We start from the raw sequence: 19,289 nt of genomic DNA, 5'->3' as shown, positions 1-19,289 counted from the left end.
CTTTCCTCTCTTTTCTATGTGTAGGTTGCAAGTGTACAACTTTACTTTCGGATTTGGAGTCCACTGGTAGAGGCAGAAAAACCCTTTTCATTTCACGGATTTTTCGGAGAACCATGTACACTCTCGCCACAGTCTGGGCAACTTTTTCTCAAATTCGCAGGGTGTCTTCGTCTCGAAAAATTATTGCAAGATCTAGGTACACAGCTTCATTCTACACTTCTATCTTGAGTTATAATCAGATCTTGGTCACTTTTTCACTTAGTTATAAGTACACAATTCAATCAATTCAAATCTCATTCCAGAAGAGATTAACTTACCATTCTTACCATCACTCAGAATTCAATCTCTTTCTCTAGAGGTTGAATCCAGTGCATTTTCCCCCCTCTTCTAATGTAATGCATGAAATGTGTTTGAAGGGAAATCTAAAGTGAAACTTTCATCTCTCCTCGAAGGGAAGAAAATCTTTCCTCTAGATCTCCATCATTCACCTTTTTCAACTTTTTCAACATTACATTTTGGTGAACCCGACGTCTTACATGCTTTATTCTGAAGATCATTGCATATTTTTCATTTACAAGTTTCATTTTTCTATAAACTTAGTGGTTAATTCATTCAAAACCCTAGTTTTTAAAATTGAAATTGAACTTTTGTTTTGTAAAACTTGCTTATTATTGTCTTAGATCTGAAAATTGTTTTGTTTGTCAAATTCAATTTCTTCATTGTCTTGTTCAATTTGCAATTCAAATTCACAAAATTAAGTGGTTAATTATTCAAACCCTAATTTTCAAAAATTATCTTGAACTTGTGCAAAAATTGAATTTCCATTTAATTTTTATATTTGTTACTATTTTCAGACTTATCTTTTGTCCTACAATTCAAATTTTCACTTTCCCTCCTTTTTCAAAATTTAAAATTTCAAAAATTGAGTGGTTAGGTCCTAAAACCCAAATTTTTAAATTTAATTGGATTTTGTGCAAATTCCAATCACTTTCAGTTTTCTAGACATTTTTCAAGGTGTCCCTATCCATTAGGTTTGACCCTTTTCAAATTTTTGATTCAATTCCTCATTTTTCTCCAAACCCTAATAGGGTCCTATTTTCCCATTTGAACCTTATTTTTTCCTATCTAGAGATCATAAAATCCACCAATTTTTTGGGATTATCTTTAAAATCATCGTAATATTCATCTCTGAAAATTTTGAAAAAGTTGATCGAACCGTGTGCATTTTCGCCACAATCCTTAGCTTTTTTCCCGAAATTTGGGGAGACTGTTATGACTATATTTAATAGCCTAAATCCAAAAAATTGGCTTCTTTTGTCGATTTTTGATACCTCTAAAATTAAAAATATCTCCAAAATTCAACATTTCAATTTTTAAGAAATTTTTTAAAATTAAGAGCTTAATTATAATCTACCCTGATTTTAAAAATTATGTTTTTTTATTAATTTTAAAATTAAGTGGTATCCCCTTGGCCCTAATTTTAAAATTCCAATTTCCTTTGATTTATTATTTTGGAAATTGTGTCATTATCTTCCTCCAACAAATTTTAAATTGTTTAATCATTATTTTCTTAAATTTTGCATTACTCAATTTCGTAAGCTTTGTTCAAAATTCAAAATTTTAATTTTCCCTCTAGTGCATGAGTTTTACCACCATTAGTCCTACCTACACTATCCCTATTAGGCAAAGCATTAGAATTAAGGCCTCCCAAGGTTTAATTACTGAGGAGATAGAGCCTAATTTGGGTGACTTCTTTAATGAGGACAATGCTAATTCTTCTCATCCTAATCATGTCCCTATTTATCCAATTGATGAATCCCATGATGAAGAAGAAGCTTTGAATAGAGTCTCCATAAATAAACTTTCAAAACTAGACAATTAATTTGATAACTTTCAACAATGGATATCCCAAGAGTATTCTAATAGTGAAGCTCTTCAATTAATTGAAGGCCTTAAATGCATGATTCAAAGTGATAAGAATGGAATTGATATATTGTGTGGCATTGTTCAGATCATTGATTCTAATGTCATTCCTGTCAAGAGTTGTGTTGACAACTGTATATGGTGAAAATGGATAACAACAATAATGATAATATTGAAAGGCTAAATAAATTCAACCACAAAACCCTAGCCTAACAACAACAAGGATCCACCATAACATATGAAGATTACCTAAGACAATGCAAATCAAATGAAATCACAAAGATTATACCATCACATGTCCAATAGGGTTTGGATCTCTATTCTTCCTATCTCCATTGATCTTGCTTGATATATTTGCTCTCAGATTTTATGTGCACAAGAGCTCAACAAAGAACGGAATGTGGTTACAAGTAGGATCGCATATGAAAAGCATAGTGTATTCAAGTAGTCAAGTAGTTAGGTCATTAGATTGATTAGGGATTGATAATGAAGGAAGCATCTTCTTATATAGAAGACACAATATTAAATGGAGGGATAAGATTGAGAGGTGTAAAAGGAGGTCGGCTATGATTAGAGGGTAGGTAAAAGAAATAATAAAATAATGAAAGGGTAGGTAGTGTAGGAATTAAGAGATGAATGACATGTGTCATGGGTAGAAAAGGTTAATGAATTAATTAAATAAATAAAGATTTATTTAATTAATAGAAGAAGTGAGATCAATTAAATAAATAAGATTTTTATTTAATTTAGGAAAAGGATAATATAAATAAATAAATGTATTTATTTAAATGAGAAATAAGGCTAGAAGAGGATAAATGAATTAATTAAATAAATAAGGATTTATTTAATTAATAGAAGAATTAGGCTAAAGTAATTAAATAAATAAAAAATATTTATTTAATTAGACATGACAATTTTGGGTGTCTACAACAACTTAGGTTATTCACAACCCTCAAATCAATTCAATTCTTCTATTCCTTTGACCACTTCAATGGCTAGTATTCCTACTTTCACTTCAAACATCATTGCTACATCAACTCAAAATGTCATTCCTACAACCATTGGTCATGGGGGAAATCCCTCTTCTTCATTTAATCCTCCATCTTTACCTATGTCTTCAATAAGCATTCCTAATATCCCTCAACCAATCAGTGTGACACAAGGGGGCAATTCATTCAACAATTTTATTCCTCCTTTAAGTGTCTTGTTTCTTAAAAAATCATCACCTATGCCTACTTATCATAATGTCCCACCACCTTATTCTCAATTCAGGCCTTCCTTCAATAACATCACACCACCTTCTCAATCAACTATGTCTAGCATCAATTCTTCTACCGAAGCAACAATCAACAATCTTGCTCAAATCATGTTTTCCTTACAACAATAAATTGCTTCTATGAGTCAATCCAAGTTTAGTGTGCCCACCTTTTATGTTGCGAGCCCACTTTCTCTTGATATTGTTAAAGTCGTGCCACCTAATCATGTTGAGGTCCCTCAATTGGAACTATAATGGAAAGGGTGATCCTCTCACACATGTTAAAATATTTCAAACCATGTGTACTAATTTTGCTTAGGATCAAAGATTGCTTGCAAAACTGTTTACAAGAACATTAAGAGATATTTGGCTTACAATGGTATTGCTCTTTGCCTTCTTATTCCATCACTTCTTTTTAAAAACTAGCAAATGCTTTCATCCAACAATTTCAAAATAACATTGTTCCTAAAATTACTTTGACTGGTTTAATGCATTCTAAACAAGGTGTTGAAGAAAAAGTGACTGATTTTATTGGTAGATATAAGCATTTGTGTGCTCGGATTTCTTTTCATGTACCTAATAATGACATTCAAAGAATTTTCATTTTAATTTATAAAAATATATCAGGGAAAAGCTTCCTTTGTCTGAATTTACTTCCTTTCCATAGTTGTGTGTAACACTCCACAATTATCAACTAGCTATGAGTCAGATGGAGCAATATACTCCTATGGCTCTGAGTGATAAGGGGGAGAGTGTTCAACAACCGTTTGCAAAGTTCAAACCAACAAAAGGATTCATCAAGTTCAATGATACAATCAATAACAACAATGTGAATGCTACAACTGGTGTGTCTTGAATTTCTAAATATTTCAAAAGAGAAAGACAATTTACTCCTTTGAATGAATCTTTAAATAGAATTATGTCTCATTTGTTGCAAAGAAATGTTATCAAACTTCCTCCTATAAAACAAGTTGATCCTTCTAAACTTGCATCCCCTTATTTTGATAACAATTCCTTTTGTCAATTTCATCGTCAGCATAGTCATGATACTGAGAAATGTTTCGCATTGAAAAGTAAGATTCAAGATTTGATTGATAACAATACAATATCTATGGTAGGTGTGAATGATCAGGGAAATAAATCAGTAGCTCCTCCTAATCAAAATCTTAAAAAATTTACTGATCCTTTTCCTTCTCATACCTCTAACGTGATTGAGACTGAGTATACTTCTTTCTCCTCTAAGGAATTCACTTCTATGGCTCTGAACCTGGTAAATATTGTAGAAAAATAAGATACGCCTAAGGATTGTTTTATTGCATTTGACCCTAGTGAGACCATTAGAGGACCCGATGGCCCTTTATACATAGTAGTGAAGGTTAAGGATATACCTTGTTGTGGCGCTCTTGTTGAGCCCTCTTGCATGGTTAACATCATCACTGAGGATTATCTTTTCACTTTACAATTGTATTAACCAGTATATGATGCCTCTAATGTAGTTTTGAAGTTATTTGATGGATTCTCTTGTCCTACCATTAGTTCTATCACCCTTCATGTTGAAGTTCATACTAAATCTATGGATGTTGACTTTTTTAGCAGACCCTCTTCCGATTAATGGTGAAATCATAACTGTGAACCATAACTTATTTCACCCATCTGAAAGAAGCCCTAGTGTTCCTATTGTGGAGAAATCATAACTATCAACCATAGCTTATTTCGCCCATCTGAAAGAAGCCCTAGTGTTCCTATTGATCTCTTTTGGCCTAATAAATTTCAATCTCTTCCAAAAAGGAGAGATTCTCTTTTCCAATCTTATCAAAAATGGAAAAAAGATATGATCTTATCCTTAAGTCAACCTAGATCCCCAATACTTGACATTCCTATCATACTTGAAGATGAAGTTCATCCCCTAATGGATAGGACTAATCTTCCTCATAAGGAAGATCTTCAATCCATTCCTATGGATGTTACTATGCCTTCTCTTAAGAAGAACAACAATATTCCTCCTAAGGTTAGACCTGTACCTCCTCCTCATGATGGACCTAGTCTTCTTCCTACACCTAACATTCCTCCTTTATATGGTGCAGTTCCAACTCCTTTCTCTTATAGAGAGAAGAGGCCTACTTCTCCTCTTGTCCATCCTAAAAGACCTCAACCTAAACCTTCAACTATCAAAGATGAAAATATTCCTACTTTTTCAAATGTTCCTCCTCCTTCCACTAAGACTCGACAAAATCATTGTGTGAGAGAACACCGATGAAAACACCATATTCGAGCTCGTGAAGTTGTTCCTCAAAATATTCAATCTCCTAAAACTCCAATAGTTGACATGATTCCCTTTTCTCCTAAGCAAGATATTCAACCTATGTATCTCCCAATCTTGATGAAGAAATGAGTGAAAATGTTGTTCATGATGGCAATACAACTCCTAATTCTTTTGATACTGATTATGAATATGTTGATGTAGACAAGCATTTATCAATTGATTTTTCACAAACCCTAATCCAAGATCCTATAATCAAACAAAGTGACTTACCACATGAGCATAGTCCTTGTTTGGATCTTGTGATAGCTCCATATTCTATGCTTGATGTTGCTCCTCTAGCATATTTTTCACCTTCCCAAAATAGTGATCAGCAAGACCGGGAGGCAGATGGCATTCTAGATTAGCAATATTAGCATTGTACATATTCTCTCTCTCTCCTTTCTTTCTCTTTTGTGACTATTTTGTTAGACAGTTCAAATAACCATAAGACAACTGAGAGGGGGGGTGAATCAGTTGACACAAATTATCGGAACCTTAAGCAATTAAAACTTTAATACTGGAATATTAGTTAAACCAATTAAGCAGAAACAATAATCACAGAATAAATACCATCCACATGACACAAATATTTATATGTGAAAACCCGATAAAGGGAAAAACCATGGTGGGAAGCCTACCCACAATCACATAATACTTTTGTAGTAAGTATGTGAATTACAATTGAGGGGCCTAAACTTGCAGGAAGGCCAACATCCTAGAGCACACTACTCATCACAAAAGGAGTCTCACTAACTACATAGGAATCCAGACTACAATCTGGAGAAGTATTGAACTACAAAAGATAGCATCTCCTATGCCTAAGTACAGTTCCAGTTAAGCTCAATACCAGAGGACTAAATCCTCTTACATAAACCCAATTTGATCTCTAATGATTGACCAAATCCTCTACCTGGATGATATTACATTATTCGCACATCACATCCCTTGACCATAACCATAATGATATCCAACACATAAGACATAAGACAAAACAAATAATATCCAACACATAAGACATCCTAGAAACACATCGAGAGGTCCAATCCACACGTTACATTAAAGTCGGTCCATAACCTAAATCAACTGAGACCCAGTATAGGTCCACATGCTACAACAATGATCTACATCCGCCAAGTCTTGAACATGATCACCAACAGCATCCTAAAACTCCACTAGAAACTGCACCAACATCACTTATGCCATTCATCAAAGAACTTCATCAAAATCTCTACCGGTGAAACCCTCGTTGGAACTAGAAGCCAAGCTTCTAAGCAAACAGGATAACATCTAATCACCAGACCAAAACCAACTTACTAAATATGAATATGAGTATCATGAAGAAGCTAATTCTATAACCAAATCATACCGGAGCCTACTAGATCATGTTGGATCCAAACTAACCAAAAACCACTCAATCTACCAGGACCAGAAGGGTGTCGGTAAAGTATCCAAATAGCTAATGTTGGCATCAATGACAAAACATCAATGCAACACATAATCAATTCCACCAAATGGCGAACAATATCCCCCTTTGGCATTGATGGCAACACTAGATGTGAAAAACATCTAAGTACCAAGAAATGCCAAACAAGTCTCCCCCAATGGAAGACAACCAACAATCTCCTACTCAAAGATATAGCAAGGAAGTTCTGAAAAAAAGACCAAACTCCCCCTGTGAATAATATCTCTGTAAAGCTCTAAATTATACATATATCTCTCCTCCTGATGTATACAACTCCTTCACTTTTCTTTTTCACATCAATATATGTCCCCCTTTGACATCAATACCAGAAATCTGACAAAAATATCAAAGCAAAAACATATACCACTGAATGACAAAGCTGACTACTCCCCTGAACAGTAGCATCCCCACATCAGTGCTGGAATGAATAGTATCTCTGATAATGCATATCGAACCGATGCTAAACCGTATCAATCAAGTCTCTACCAAAGGGGCAAAAACTCTGAATCTATCTCTCATGTACTCAAATGATTATTTAGGCAAAGGTTTAGTGAAAATATCTGCAATCTGCTCTTTAGTGTTCACATAAACTAGTCTAACTTCATTTGCTTCCATCTTTTCCTTCAAAAAGTTGTACTTGATAGATATGTGCTTTGTCTTAGAATGAAATACCAGATTCTTTGATATATCAATAGCAAAAGAATTATCACAGTGAATAAGCATCTGTGTATCACAATCCACCTTTATATCCTTCAACATTTCCTTCATCCATAAAACTTGTATACAGTTAGTAGCAGGAGCAACATACTCAGCTTCAGAACTAGATAAAGAAGTACATGATTGTTTCTTACTAATCCATGAAACCAACTTCTTTCCAAGAAAGAAAGCTCCATCGGAAGTACTTTTTCGATCAACCACATCTCCTGCCCAATCAGCATCTGCATATGCACATAAACTAAAGTTATCATCCTTAGGGTACCACAAACCATATTCTCATGTACCTTGCAAGTATATAAAAATCCTATTCACCGCACTTTCATGATTTTCTCTAGGATCACTCTAAAATATTGAAACAATACAAACATCATTCATTATGTCAAACCCAGTCAAATTCAAATAAAGCAGACCTCCAATCATAGAATTTGTATCTTGTAGGATTTATCGGTGCAGAAACATCTTTCCTTGGAAATTTCTCACTTGTAACCATAGGAGTACTTACCAAGTTAGAATCTCTCAAACCAAATTTCTTCAACAATTTCTTAGCATACTTCATTTGACAGATGAAAATACCTTTGTCAATCTGAGTAATTTGCAAACCTAAGAAAAATTTCATCTCACCAATCATAGACATTTCAAATTCTTTCTCCATATTCTTAAAAAATTTCATGCATAACTTATCTTCACCTCCAAAAATAATGTCATCAACAAATAGTTCAATAATTAGTATATCATCATCAGTGATCTTATAACATAAATGACTGGTAGCACTACTCTTAGTAAAACCAAGCTTCTAAAGATATTTATCCAACCTTGCATACCAAGCTCTAGCTGCTCGTTTCAATCCATATAAATCTTTCCTTAGCCTGCAAACCATGTTTGTATCATCTGATACTGAAAAACCATCAGGTTGCTCAATATAAACTTCCTCATCAAGATCCCCATTCAAAAATGCACATTTAACATCCATCTGATAAACCTTGTAGATTTTATAAGCAGCATAGGCAAGAAATAATCTTACAGCTTCAATCCTAGCTACAGGTGCAAAAGTCTCTCCATAACCAATTCCTTCCTTCTAAGAATATCCTTTACAAACCAATCTATCCTTATTCCTTATAACTTGACCATCCTCATTCAATCTATTCCTAAAAACTCATTTAGTTCCAATAACATTCTTATTTTTAGGTCAGGGAACCAAAGTCCATGTGTTATTCTTTTCTATCTGATCTAATTCTTCTTCCATAGCTTTCAACCAATATTCATCTTTACATGCCTCAATTACTGATACTGGCTCAACTTGTAAATTAAACATACCTCATTAATTGGTAGTCTTCTTCTTGTAATTACTCCATTGTTCTTATCCCCAACGATCTGATCTTCTGAATGATTCAATGTCACATACCTAGGACTCCTCTGACTCTCTATTCATCTTCTCAGTTCTTCAATTACTGTATAATTTTCTGATACTGTTGCAGTAACTAGTTCAACACTCTATTCCAATAAAGGTGCTACTGGTTTAGATATAATCATTTCCACTACTGGTTCCTTCTCATAAACTTTGATTTGACTTTTGTTCAGCTCATCTACTTTGACATTAGCACTCTCCACAATTCTCTACAATCTCTTGTTACAACATCTATATGCCTTGCTTTCATTAGAATAACCAATAAATATGCCTTCATCATATCTAGGGACAATTTTTCCAATGATATCATCTCTTCTGATATAACATTTACTACCAAAGATTTTGAAATACTTAACTATAGGTGTATTGTCAAACCATAATTCATAAGGTGTCTTACTGGTTTCTCCTTTGATATGTACTCTGTTGAATGTATAATCTAATGTGCTCACTACTTCTCTCCAGTAGATATGAGGTAGACTAGCTTCTATCATCAATATTCTAGAAACATCCAAGATAGTTTTGTTCTTCCTTTCCACAACTGCATTCTACTGAGGTGTTCAAGGAGCAGAAAATTGTCTTCTTATACCATGCTTCTCACAAAAGTTATTAAACTCACCAGATGTGAACTCTCCAGCATTATTTGACCTCAAACATTTAATCTTCAATCATATCTCAGTTTCCACTTTAGCCTTAAAGATTTTAAAATTTTCAAATGCGTCAGATTTTTCCTTTAGAAAAGTAACCCACATCATTCTAGAATAATCATCAATGATTAGCATGAAATATCTATCACATTGAAAACTTTTAAATCTTGCAGGGCCACACAAATCAGTATGAATAAGATCAAGAATATCATTAGATTTATCTTGTATACTCCTAAAAGAGGTTTTGGCATGTTTACCCATTTGACATTCTTTACATACCGGATTATAGGGCTTCATAAGCTTAGGTATATCCCTAACTGCCATAGTTGAACTGATCTTTAGAATGAAATCAAAATTCACATGACACAACCTTTTATGTCATAGCCAACTGTCATCAATTTGTATAATCAAGCATGTCTTCTCACCGGAGTTCAAATGAAATATATTACCTTTTGTCTATGTATCGATTGCAATCTCCAATTCAGATATGTTAATGATTTTGCATATTTCATCCTTGAATTTTAATTGAAATCCCTTATCCACCAATTGTCCTACACTCAAAAGATTATGCCTTAAACCTTCAACGTAATAAACATTGTCAGTATTGTTCTTACCATCCAATGATATAGTTCCTTTTTCTTTGATCATGCATGCTTTGTCATCTCCAAATCTAACCATATCACCATCAAATTCTTGCAAAGATAGAAACTTCCCTTTATCTCCAATCATATGATGTGAACAACTGTTGTCAATTACCCATTCATCCTTGTCTTCAATTTTAGTAGCAAGTGCCTTCTCTTTAGGTACATTTTCTTCCAGTGCTGGAACATCTTCCTTGATAGCCAGGAACACCCATTCCTTCCCATTGTCATAACCACTAGTAGAGTCTTCTGTCGGTTCATCATCAGAATCAGTAATGCCTTTCTCATCAGCTATGTAGCATGATTTACCTTTGTTTTTCTTGTACTTATACATGTTTTGATATCCAGGGTTAGGGTTAAAATATCTTATAACTCTTTCTTCAAATCTTGAATTCATTTCAGGACATCTAGATGCAAAATGACCAATCTTATTACATGCAAAACATTTAAAAGGTTCTTTTCCTTCATACTTACTTCCTATCGGTCCTTTAGGTACTCTTCTAGAAAATAGTGCTTCAAGTTGCTCAAACTCGTCATCTTCTCTCTTCATATCTTCCAATTCCTTTCCATACAAAGCTTTCCAATGTTTCTTACCGGTTGCTGATGTAGATGCATGAAAAGAAGGTTCAGTCTTCATAGCTCCATAAGGTCCAAATTCTTCAAGCTCAAAATCAAATAGTTTCCCAACCAAGTTATCTATGTTGACAGATGTATTAGTCATTGTTCTCAACTCATTAATACTTCTGCAATAAGTATGTGAATTACAATTCAGGGGCATGCACTTGCAAGAAGGCCAATAGCCTAGAGCGCACTCCTCATCACAAAAGGAGTTTCAGTGACTACATAGAAATCCAGACTACAATCCAGAGAAGTGTTGAACTGCAAAAGATAGCATCTCCTATGCCTGAGTACAGTTTCGGTTAAGCTCAATACCGGAGGACTAAATTCTCTTATATAAACCCAATTCAATCTCTAATGATCGACCAAATCCTCTGCCTGAATGATATTACATTATTCACACATTACATCCCTTGACCATAACCATGATGATCTACAATGAGATCTTACATCTATATTTACAAATGCTTGACCATTAACAATTAGGTCGGCCACCAGACAATAAACCAATTACATAATTACAAACTATGTTGGCCTTAGACCAAACAAATAATATCCAACACATAAGACATCTTGAAAACACATCGAAAGGTCCAATCCACATGTTACATTAAAGTTAGTCTATAACCTAGATCAACTGGGACCCTATATAGGTCCAAACGCTACAGCAATGATCTCCATCCACCAAGTCTCGAACATGATCACCAACAACATCCTAAAACTCCACCGAAAACTGCACCAACACCACTTATGCAATTCATCAAAGATCTTCATCAAAAGCTCTGTCGGTGAAACCCTCGTCGGAACTAGAAGCCAAGCTTCTAAGAAAATAGGATAACATCTGATCACCAGACCAAAACCAACTTACTAAATATGAAGATAAGTATCATGAATAAGCCATTTCCATAACCAAATCATATCCGAGCCTACCGGATCATGTCAGATCCAAACCAACCAGAAACCACTCAATTTACCAGGACCAAAAGGGTGTTGGTAAAGCATCCAAACAGCTACTGTTGGCATCAATGGAAAAACATCAATGCAACACATAATCAATTCCACCAAATGGCCAACATATTCTTCTATGTGTTGTTAGGCCCAATATGGAAAGCTAATGTACTGAGAGGGGAGGGGTGAATCAGTACATCAAAACATTTCTTCAACAATATCTTTACTATTATGCATAAACTGAATAGTGCAATAACATAGTATAAAACTAAAACTAATAGATAACAATCATGCATGATTCACTCCATAACACATATATTTTGGTTACGCAGAAACTCTTGGTTAGAGAGAAAAATTGCGATGGGGATTGCACCCACAACTTCACTACTGCAATAATAAAGAGTGCTCGATTAGAGCTACATGTTTAGCTATTTCTGATAGCTTACCCTATTAGGAGTAACAAGATCTATTAGATCTACCTTGCTAAAGGATTTTACAACACTTCACCTAAATGTTGCACCTGGTTAGAGGCTTTACAATTTATAAACTTGATTAGAGTCTCTTACCCTGTTAAAGGTTTCTCTTTCAACTTCACAATATTACAATAAAATAATTACAAATATCTATAACTTTACATCTAGAATGTTATAGCAGATTCTATGTGCTCAAAATAGATTACCTTGCTTATAGCATACCTCGGTAACCCATATAGTAACTCGGTAAACCATTATGTTTACTCTGTTCTTCGACTGTTCTCTAAAAACCTTCTCAGTGACCTCTGTGTCTCTGTAACAGTCTTCTTACACTCATGCACACACCTTTAACTCTTAACTCATGCTATATAAATAGATCTCTTATGACGGTGATCCAATTCATTGCTTCGATCTTACAAACATGATTTATTGAATGAATAACCATGCAAAATATTTCATTGGTTAGATAACCTCAAAATCATACACAATCTTTAAGTGCAATTTCCAATGTGATAATGGTTAGATGTGCCTCGATCTTGTAACACATTTTCATGTGCATGTCTAGGTTCAATGAATTTGGTAACATTTTTCACTCGGTGTGTCATCTTTGCTGCTCGGTAAACATGTAAAGATACTCGGTAGACAGCTTAGTGTATACTGCATTCTGTGATTGCTTTCTTCTGTAACCAACTAGACTATACATACCGACTGAATATTTCAGTAATAGATAACCAACTAGAGTATATTTTATAACTTTGACATAAAACTAATGGCAATCTAATAAGTAGTAACAATCTCCCCTTTTGACATTAGCTGAGATGTTTGACAAAAACTACTTTCAAAGTTATAACTCAAAAATCTATATACTTTGCAAAATGACTATACTGACAGTATATACAATAGTCAATAAAATAATATATCAGATATACTCCCCTTGTCGATATACTGTACATAACTCTGATTTTGCATCCTTGGTGATCTATTCTTGTGTGCTTTGCTTACTGTTCGATATACTGCTCTTGGATACTCTACCTATTATGCTCGGTATACTCCCCCTGTATACTATACTCTGAATACTATATCATTCTCTCAATACCGTATCAAAACTGTATCACTCCCCAAATATATTGTATCACTCCCCCAAGACTCTATCATATTACTCCACAAATATATGGTATCACTACCCCTTTTTGACAAACATCAAAAACTTAATTTCCATTCGGGGGCGGTAACTGGTCAAAAATGGATTTGTACTTGGTTTGAGCGTCGGTGAGAGCGATAGAGAGTGCATCCTTGACACTATCCATTAAAGAATTCTATGCTTGAATATCAGCCAACAGTGATATTAAGCCATCTAGAGTGCTTCCCTCTTGAGTAGTAGATAAGTATGTGGCTCGATTGATCTGTTCTTGGACAAATGAAAGATGTGGAAGGAATAATGTTTGAAGTGTCATTATGTCCATCTTGATCTTGTGTTCTTCATTTCTTAAGTCCAATTGTTGAGCCATGAGCTGTTGAAGCTTTGTATAAAAATTCTGAATTGAATTTGGCTCGGTGGTCAACTTATTTGAGAGATCGGTGATCTCTTTCTCAATTGCCTCTGTTTTATTCTTAATGGCTTTAATGAATGAATAAAATGTGCAGAGTTTCTGAAATAAATAATGAATGTGCTTGAGTTGAGGAGTCAACCCAGCAATAAATTTGACAAGTTTAACTTTGCCAATAGCTATAGCTTTGTGTACCTCTTCTATCATTTTGGAAGTGAGCTCTTTGTCTTTCAGCTTGCTCAAATACTCTAATGCATCTACTCTAGATGTCTCTATCTTTGTTAGGAGTTCATCCAATTGAATGTGGATGACTGCATCTATTAATACTGTAGCTTTAGGTAGCATATCTATTAGGAGTTCTTTTACCTTCTGAAGTACTTTATTTTTCTTTTGAATGGCCATTTGCTTCTCTTGTTCGGCCTTTGCTTTGCACAGTTCCCCGAAATCAATGAGTGCTTGCCCCTTTAATTTTGCTATGTCTACATTGGGCAACACTATTGGTTTTGACAAATCAACTTTAAAACTATGCTTCTTCACTTTCTTTTCTTTACCTTTCACCGATGGAACTAAGACAATTGCTTGTGAGGCTTGATTACCCTCGGTAGGTTGCTCGGTAGAGGCAACACTTTCATCAGTTCCTTTAGGCCTTGTAGAGTCCTTCAGTGTCTCGGTACTTGGTGTCTCAGTTGCAACATTCTCAGTGCCAGAAGGTGCTTGAGATGTCTGCTCTTGAGTAGTACCTTCTCCTATTGCAGATTTGTGACCTTCAGTGCCTTGATCTGTATCCTGAGGAGTTTCGATTGAGACAAGTTGCTTGACCGGTGGATAAGGTTGAACTTGTTCCAAGACTGATTCACTAGATACAAGTTCTGCATATGCAGTGCCTTCTATCATTTCCTGTTCCAAGGCCTCTGAATCCATGACATCTCCATCTATTTGAATCGTGTCAGCAGGGTCTTGTTCGGTAGCATCACGACCTTGCTTAGTGACATCAGGATCATGCTCGGTGACATCAATGATTTCAATTGTAGCTTGCTCACCAGCATCCTTGATTTTAAATATTTCCTACCACTTTGCTTTTGTCTCATTTTCTACGTCAATATATAGCCCATTCATCAGTTTTAAGGTTCTTTGTTTGACAAGAAACTTCAAATTGTAGGTTGTTAGATGTTCCTTTATTTCAGCTACTGATATATCAGGAAAGAGATGGGCTAGACTTCTTTCTTTGATTTGTTTCTATGAGTCCATTGCATACTTCCACCTATTATCAATATGCAGATATAGTTCATTTGGAAGTGACTTAGCTAGTTCCAATGGAGCTAACCAAAACTTTAGAAGTGTGCAGATGACAACTTCTTCAATTTGTCTCTTTTCATCATTGTTCCTAGTTTCATACTTAACATATCTAAATCCTCCAAATCCTCCATATTCTTTCAGATTAGCACAGAAGTTTTCAACACTATGTACATTTACCTTCTTGCTCTTGACAATCTAGAATTTGCTTGCATCCTCTGATTCAGTATCACTAGACTCTTTTACCAAAATGAGTCTCCGAGTAGATTTCTCGTATGTCTTTGTTACCTTGGGAACAATAACACTCTTTGTCTTCTTACTCAGTGAAGCTGCAAATGCTCTAGTGTTAGGTCACTTTACTGGAGGTGGAGTCGGTGAGACTTTTGATGTGTCATGTTTCTTTGTCTTTAACACTTTACCCTTAGGCAATTCAGTGCTCACTGTTATAGCTGCCTCTTGGGCTTCAGATTCCTCTTTGGTAATGGCAATGGTGCCTTGGACAGGTGTAGAGGAAGAGTCTTCTCCGAATTTCTCAGACAATGCCTTAATCATCTTTGTTGCCTTTCTTGTAGCTTTGGGTACTACAATATTCATCTTTACCTTTTCCTTTACTTCCTCATAGGTACCATACCTCAACTTGGTAGCATGTTTGGGCAATGTAAGAAATGCATCAATTTGTTTTTTTGTGATATCAAAATCAATCTCATAACCCATTGGTGACAAAGATTGAGTCCTCGGTTCCACAGCATTCACATAACAGTAATCGATGTCAACTTCAAAACATATATCATTTTTGTATTTCTCTACTAGCTGGGGTGGTATCCTATATTTGTTATGCATTTTCTCTTGAAATTTACTGAAGTAATCATCCATGATATCATTGAAATTATCTCCTAAATTCTTAATGAAGTCATTTATCTAATGAGTGATTGGTCGGTGTAGCTCCCAAACAACTTTACCGACTGATGGAAAGAATTTTTCAAAGTAGAAAAACATGCATACCAGTAGTGATCCAAACTTTAGAGTATTAGCCAAGTTATTCTTCTTTGGCTTCCTGATGGTGTTCAGATTTTCAAATAGGTTCTTCAGCAATACCTCGCATAGGTCAATTTTCATTCCCTTTTTCACAATTTTGTAAGCCAAGTCTACTGCTACACAGGGAACACTATTTTCCCTTGCCAATTGGAAGAAACAGTAACCCATTACTCTAATGGCAAATTTTAGTTCTTCATCAATGACATTATTCAGTTTCAATCCTTTGCAATTAGATTCCACTCCGGTTAAACTGATCAATTCCTTCTGTGATATCATCTTCTGGGCTCGAACATGATCATAGATAGGGTAACCAGTAATCAGATGAATGATTTCCTTGGTAATCTTAAATGGTTGTTCTTCTAGCCATATGAAATCATCGTGAACTCTGCTCAGAACAAACTTGACCCACTGGGGTTTGAACACACGAGGATAGGTTAGGGCTTCAGTTAATCCCTTGACTTTGATGTGCTCATACTTGTTGTTCAATATACCATCGGTACATAGCTCATCATAGGTGTCTCTGATTTCAACATGACCGAGTTCTTCAACACGACATTTGGTGAAGAATCTCACATCTTCAACTAGTAACACTCTATCCAGGATGAGTGAAAAGGCGGTTTTGTCATCCAATTCAGAAGCGAATTTGGGAGTCAAAGAGTATTTTAGTGAGGGCTTCTCTACATTCTTGACAACTATGGGATCTTGGATCTTGGGCGCCATTTGAAGATTTCAGATAAAAAAACTAACAAAGAGTCCTTAGGGTTTCAGGATTTCAAATGACAGATGCTTTATACTTAGCAAATAATGGCAACTAGATACACTCGGTAAACCAGCTTAACAATGTGTTGAGAATTGATGTAAATACCTTGAATTTGCTTTGTAGGAGGTTTGATCGCCTTTGAATCACTTGCTCTGCTTTCTCAAAAACTTGGTAAGTGTAAATGACCGCGAAAATGCTTTTAAGTACACAAAATACCTTATTGGGCTCCTTGCGGGTTAGGTCAAAAACATTAAATGCACTCAGTTCCTCTTTAACCGATTTACTCTCCTTTTTCCGTTTTAACTGAGTAACCAAACTTCCTTCATTTACCAACTTGATAGACTTCTTGTATTCACTGACTTGACAAGTTTCCTGTAAAGTGCTTCAAAAGACTTTGATAGAATTTCAAACTTACTAATACATCTTAACTATGCAGATTTTGAATAATGTACATAATATAATAGGAACTATTAAGATTTTAACCTTTAGAGAATGCAGTCCCTTCATACCTTTGCCGATTAATTTGGAATAGGAGCACCTAACTCGGTAGGTAAGGTGCTTTCTTCATTTGACACAATTTCCTTCTTTTTCCAAATCATCTTTAATTTTTCTTTTATTTCCTCAATGTCTTTTCTAGGTTGATCTCTACAATCTCCATCTAAGTGTCCCACTTTGTGACAATGAAAACATGCCATACCAGGATTTCTCCATGATCTTCGGTTGTACATCCAAAACCTTATAAAATAGTTAGCACTAATATGTCCATATCTTCCACAAAATTCACACCATATCCTTGTATTGTAATCCCATGGTACTGCAGAATACTGTCGGTAAGGATCTGTGTGAGTTCGGTAACCTCTAGCATTTGCTCGGTGTGCATACCACTTATAGTTCTTTTACTTAAACCGACACTTCTTGGTACTATGTCCATATCTATTGCAGTTTTTACAAAACCCTTTGAATTTTGCCTTCTGATAATTGTTAATAGACTTTTTCCTACATTGATTAGATGTGTGACCATATTTATCACAATTGTAACAATAACCATTGGATTTAGTGACATTTGGTTGCTTACCTTTTCTGATTTGGCATATGTTGGCAGTGTGACCTTGATTTCCACAGTAGTTGCAAATAGGCTTCTTTCTTTTGATTTTATTCTTGTTTCCAGCTTGCTTTGATGATTCTCCTCTCTCGGTAGTATGAATTCCCTTCTCAGTAGAGTCTTTTCCTTTGTAATTGAGTCCTGCATCTTTGTTGGGTCTTCTTGCATTCAGTTTCTCATCCAACATCTTTGATGCTTCATAACTCTTGTTCGGTGTTTCTTTGGATTTCTTCTTTGTTTCAAGTTCATCGGTTAACTTTGATACTTCAAGTTTCAATGCTTGATTCTCATCATTCTTCAGAATTGCTTCATGATGTGCATAACCTAGTTGATCTGATAGGTTTTGTTGAATTCTAGTCAACCTTGTGATTTCATCATTCTTATCAAATACTAAGACTTCAAGTTGTTGTTCCTCTCTTTCTAGATCTCTTACTTTATCCTCAGTTGTTCTCAATGCATCTAGATTTTCAGTCATCTATGTGCTGAAATGTTCATGTTCTCTTTTCATTGCTTTTAGTTGATCAGCCAGTGCTTTGTTCTTTTCTTTCAATACTCCAATCATTTCTTCAGTCTCTTCAGATATACTATTCTCAGATGATGTCTCAATTTGTTCCACTAACTCTTGAGAGTCCTGCAAATCATCAGATAATCTTCTTCTCACTTTCAGAGATTTTTGCTTTTGCCTTTGCATGTCTACAATCACTTGATTAGCATGATCCAGCTCTTCTTGCAGATACACAATCCTCTGAGATTGTTTATAGCCTTCCATTGATAAGATCTTTCTCTTTAGGCAGTTAAACCCTTTTCCAAGATTCAAGCTCTAATACCAATTGTTAGGCCCAATATGGAAAGCTAATGTATTGAGAGGGGAGGGGTGAATCAGCACATCAAAATATTTCTTCAACAATATCTTTACTATTATGCATAAACCGAATAGTGCAGTAACATAATATAAAACTAAAACTAATAGATAACAATCATACATGATTCACTCCATAACACATATATTTTGGTTACGCAGAAACTCTTGGTTAGAGAGAAAAACTGCGGTGGGGATGGCACCCACAACTTCACTACTGTAATAATAAAGAGTGCTCGATTAGAGATACATGTTTAGCTATTTATGATAGCTTATCCTGTTAGGAGTAACAAGATCTGTTAGAT

Source organism: Cryptomeria japonica, chromosome 3 (genome assembly GCF_030272615.1).
Source record: "Cryptomeria japonica chromosome 3, Sugi_1.0, whole genome shotgun sequence".
In the NCBI taxonomy this organism is placed as follows: Eukaryota; Viridiplantae; Streptophyta; class Pinopsida; order Cupressales; family Cupressaceae; genus Cryptomeria; species Cryptomeria japonica.
This window is presented reverse-complemented; position numbering follows the sequence as displayed.